The following is a 5,629-nucleotide window of genomic DNA, read 5'->3' as shown; positions in this document are numbered from 1 at the left end:
TTTCATTGAAATCGGATAAAAATTGTGACCTGTAGACTGTTCACAAACATGAAGATGTGGGCGTATAAAAACAATTAGTGTATAGTACATGGACTTTAATGTGATTTATAACTAGTATTATAGACCCTGCCTCGCGCACAACTACAGAAACGTGTTTTACTTATGTAACCGACAGAACAAAGGAATATAAAATCAAATATACAAATTAGACATTCAGTTACATAGTCCTTCATGTACATATCAAATTTAATAAATTCATTAACAACTACTTGAGTATGTTGAAACACAAATTATTACGATTAAGCGTTGACCGTATCTCGTTATCAGCAACTGACCATTAAGAATAACCAAATTTTGAAGTCCTGAAGGAGTTTCTGTCCATAAACCTGTTCGTCTACAAGAAGCGGCGTGGCCTCTTGATTCTGGATAAAAAAAATAGCAAAGCTCTGGGCCCTGTTTCACGAAATTTTATCTAAAGATAAAATCCAAATTTTAGTAGATACTTCAATTTTGATTGGCTAAGCACTAAAATCAATCTAATATCAACCAATCAAATTACTAAAATTTGTATTTTATCTTAGTTAAAATTTCGTGAAACAAGCCCCAGGGTTTTACCACTTGTCAGGGGCTGTGCCTGCGAGGCTGCAATGTGTACATAGTTGTTCGAATGATACAGAAAACCGATGCACGCATGGATCTCTTAACACTGTAAGTAACTCATTCCAAATTTAACAAGTTCGTTTTCACCAATAATGGAACCCCGTTGTTTCTAGCCAGTTTCACCAAATTATAGCGACTTCACCTTGAATGCCCCCCCCCCCCATGGGTCGTTTAAGCCCTTATTAATGCTTTAGAAAATGTTCCAAAGTATGCCCCTGTCAAAGTATGTAAACCGATGCGAAATTAGACGTCACAGTACACGGAATAAAAATGTGTGATAGCAGACAGTCCCTTGTGTGATCACAATCCGTCTATGGCGACTCTGCATGCGCACATTCTATTGCTCTATATAGTTTCGTGTTCTCGCATAATTTGTCTAGCACCTTTGAAAGATTTAAAAATAAACAGTTCACCCATTTAATACTGGTGGCATCTAGTTATGTGTCATTGAGCTAGCTGTTGGTCATTTTGGATGAATTACACCAAGCGTCCAAGAATTTAGTAACAAAAGTAAATACGGATTATTTTTATATGGACACCTGACCAGTTTGCTGGTTACTTATAATAAGTGCATTATAATTCAGCAATTTGTGGAACATATTGGAAGTTGAAGATTTCCGGAGGATGAAATAAAATCAGAATAATTATGACTGTGTAGTTTGATTTAAACCAAGAGTTCAAGCACTAATGACAATGTGAATACGGATTTTTTTATTTGGACATTGGCCATCTATTCAGAGAGTGTTCATCTACAATTAACAACTTCAGATTAATGTGATTCTAAACGGCAGTACTAAGAACCACTTCAGGACTGAAATACAGAAATATGGCAGTAAAGGGTACGGAAGTTGACACGGTTCTCAATGCATTGGGAGGAAAGGGATTATATCAACGTGTTCATCATCTCCTTATCGCTTTTACTGCATTTTCTGCTGCTTTTCAACTACTGGATATGATCTTCATTGGTGGGTTGCCTATTTATAAAATGGTATTATAAATAGCTATTCTCCCGTTCATTTGAGGACTGCTTTTTGGGATATTTGTAAATGTGTATTTATTAGCAGGGCACAGGACAGTAGAACGTTAAATCCCATTTCATTTCCACCGCACAGGCAATGCTCAAAGGCGCTTTACAAAAAAACATAAATTGAAACAATATAAAATTTAAATGTACATAAAAGTCTACATATAAATACAACAAAACCAAGTACGAACAATTCAAATTTATTAAAATACAAGAAATATAACATCGTTTTGATTAAAAGCATAAAAGGAACAGTCACCGGACATAGTCCGATCAGAGACAGTTCCGAAATGAACTAGGAAAGAGGGAGCCTATTCCAGAGTTTGGGTGCCTGGAAAGAGAAGAATCGGTCAACGTAGGAAGAAAGATTAACCGAGCTGGGTTTAAGAAGTTGCATCTTATGAAATGTATTTTCTAATATTGTTTTATTGTAAATATGAAAATAGTAGCTTTAATATACGGTGCATTTTAATCATATTCATGTTTTTGTCAAAAATAACACCAATGTCTCGCAGAGTTTACAAGTAAAATAACAATCTCAGCAATAGATATAAATCTACAATCAGATATTTGGCTTGGATTATTTTTTGATCCTCTATTCAGTCTTATTACTGCGTAATTTTAAAAAAATATACACAAGTTTCCCATTTGTCATTTTTTGGTGTTACTATCATTTGTTATAGATGAAATGAAATGGGGTTTAACGTCCTACTGTCCTGCTCCTATACTGGGCTAATGAAGACGGGCATACACCATACAGTGTGCTATGAGGGAAATTTTGCCCGGGTAGCGGCACTATATAAGGCCTACTCTTATATCGAATTCCAACTGCCAAGGGATCTTCAACGCGCATTCCAATGTATACACGGGGACCTCGGTTTTTCGTCTTATCTGAAGAAATAGACAGCTGTCCTTGTCAGGGCCTCCGTTCTGCACCACTGACAAGGGGAAACCACGTCTGCAAATCCAGATGAACTTTCTCGGCCAATGCAGGGATCGAACACCCGACCTCCAGGCTAGCGAGCCAGCGTCTTACCATCTAGCCACCGTGGCTCCCTTGTTATAGATAGTTTAAACGGAATATAAATGTGTATATCATCTGCATATATACTAAGCCATGGCCTAGAGCGGGGAAAATAATGGGTTAAAACAGTTGATCAGATACAGAGCTGGTAGTTCTCACTATAACAGTTAAAAGTTGGATAATGTCAAGGGAATTTGCTGAAAATTTCAGTCAAATTGATCCCGTCTGAACCGAGAATTTAGCGATTGAATTGTCGGCCTAGCCTCGATCATGAGTACTTAAGTCGGTACGATAAAAAAACGTAATCACGATTTTCCATTTCATGATTAAATCTTGAATGAATGTTGAGTATCGGATCCTAATCCAGTAAATATCGCAGGCTAGCGATGACAACGAGAGGTGATTATGGTCTGGATAAGTTAACTAATGTTAATTTAGCTAACATTTCAGGCTTAAAGTAAGACCTGCAATGGGCAGATGTAGCTCTTGCAATGTATGTTTAAATAATACTTTATAAATATTTAAAGCAAAAGTCAAGACCTGCGATAAGGTGATTTAGCTCTTACATATTGCATGTTTAACGATCACCACTTCATTGCAAGGAAAAACATCTCTAAAAGGCTATCCTTAAATGAAAGTGAAATCAAATAGCTACACTACAAGTATCAAACAAAATAATCAGGCATAGAAGTTGAATACCGAATTCAAGATCAGTTAGAAATAAAACAACTGAGTTATCTGATTTTATTTTAGATCATGATCTAGATATATTTGGAATAACAGAAACATGGTTACTGGTACATGAGCCGAGATAATTTAGAGGTGGGGGTATTGGCCATATTTTTAAATCTGTCATAAACGTGAGCAACTGATAAATACAGCTACGTATGTATCCCAGTCAGTGCACAACAGCGGGACGTTACACCCCATTTCATTTCCATTCGCACTGTATCCTTCATAACAAAAACAAAACATTTAAAGCGATATATATGTAGGTTAAACATTAATGAAATTATCGTGAAATGTGTTATTTGTTTTGCAGGACGGATTATTCCCCACGAGTGCTCTGCGCCACCTAATGGTACTGGTATAACCATAGCTGGAGTAGAATTATCACCCAGTAATTATACAGTGGAATACGGACAATGTAATATAAATATTAAATACAATACCACTACTTCCACCAATACAGAACACACACTACCATGTATATATGGTATGACCTACACAGAGAGAAAAGATGCATCGATCGTTTCAGAGGTAATTTTATACAGATAATAAATAGGACCGCACAAATCAAAATCCCATAACATTTGTCATTTCAATCAAACACACAAATTAGATGGATATATCATCCCTGCCATTGGTGAAACCATCATTTTGGTTATCAATAGTAAGCACAGTAAGAAAGTAACCGATCTTATACGGTAACCCGGTCCACGTAAGGGCAGTCAACGCTAAAGTAACGATGTTTTTTGTTTGTCGTTTTGTTTTCAGTGACTTATATTGTGCTGGTTCACTTACCAGGAGGTCCCGGCGTTGGCCTTGAAAAGTTTATCGCGATTTTTGAGAATGGTTTCTTTGCACAAATTTTTGTTTTACGGTAACATTCCATTCCTAAATTTGGAATAATAGCTGAGCGTAAGTTTGATAATGGCGGACCAATTTTGTATCGCATAATTCTACATGAAAATAGTGTTGGATTTTTATAAATTTGTGTGGGATGTGGCAAGAAATGATTCCTTTTGGCGATCAAAGAAGTATCACGGTGAAACATAGACGGTAAGGATTCCAAAATAGCCTTAGAACCGAGATGGGGGGAAAAGGCCTTATTTTCATATTAGTTGTATAGAGCATGCACCAGTAACATAGTAGAGAACAGAGGCGATACAATATACGTTACTAAAGTAACTAACTGTATGACGTATGCTCGCCTTCGTTGGCCTAGTTCGGGCAAAACAGGCCGTTAAACCCCATTTGTAACATGGACAGGAAATCTTCCTTTGTTCTTTTCGTTGAATAGGCAGATTGTTTTCCCTCTAGTAGATTGGGTGGAGCTTAACCGTACAACAACTGGACATGTTCAATGTTATTGCACACTTTTGCTGGTTTACAGTAGTTTTAGTAGAAATCATATAGAGAAGTGGGTGGGTTTTCTGTGCGCAATAACAACAAGCATGTTGAGCAAGTCATTTATAACACGCTTCATTCGTTAACAGGTTTAACCCCTCGTCCTCTCTGGTTAAACCTGTTAACTCATGGAAAGTCGTGCTATAAATGCAACTTCATTTAATTTATTTCATGATTTTGTAATATTTTCAGTTTGATCTTGTTTGTGAACGTGGTGCGCTCGGTGATTTACCACAGACGTTGCTGATATTAGGACAGGCCATTGGTGCGCTGGTTCTACCGTTTTTCTCAGATCATTATGGACGAAAGCCCACCAATATTATCAGCCATGTTGGTATGATGGTGATTGGCGTTGCTACAGCTTTCTCTAACAGTTATATAACGTTTGCCATACTAAGATTGTTAATGGGAATAGTACAACAGGTATGTGAGTCTTTCGGTCCATTGTTAAGCTACACGCCAATGAAGGAGATACACGGTAGCGTATTAAAAGGAGTACTGGGCTGCCAGCTTCAGGCTGCGCATTTCGTGTACTGCGTTTCCAAAAGGTTGTGTTTCAGCCCAGGAACACCACTTTTGTCTTTGCAATTTATGCATGATTGGGGTGTGCGGGGAGGTATTGCATAAACTGTAGTTACTCCCCGGAATTATATCCTGGGGGTGGGGGGGGGGGGCTATTAAAATTGGTCTGCATGCCCGTCGTTCTAATTCTGGTAGAATGTTCCAACTTGGTGTAGGCCTTGATAGAGTTTTAAGATGAGTATGTGATGTAGTCTGTTAGTGCCTGCAAG

General features: G+C 37.6%; 1 long non-coding RNA gene across 1 annotated transcript; it reads left to right on the top strand.

Moving 5' to 3' along the window:
* Nucleotides 1-1,513: 1,513 nt before the first annotated feature.
* Nucleotides 1,514-5,184, top strand: LOC130012350 (uncharacterized). The gene is made up of 3 exons (XR_008787778.1): nucleotides 1,514-1,625; nucleotides 3,751-3,968; nucleotides 5,031-5,184. It is a non-coding gene; the product is annotated as an uncharacterized LOC130012350 (long non-coding RNA).
* Nucleotides 5,185-5,629: the final 445 nt, after the last annotated feature.

The sequence above is a fragment of the Patella vulgata genome, chromosome 4, assembly GCF_932274485.2.
Source record: "Patella vulgata chromosome 4, xgPatVulg1.2, whole genome shotgun sequence".
In the NCBI taxonomy this organism is placed as follows: Eukaryota; Metazoa; Mollusca; class Gastropoda; family Patellidae; genus Patella; species Patella vulgata.
This window is presented reverse-complemented; position numbering and strand designations above follow the sequence as displayed.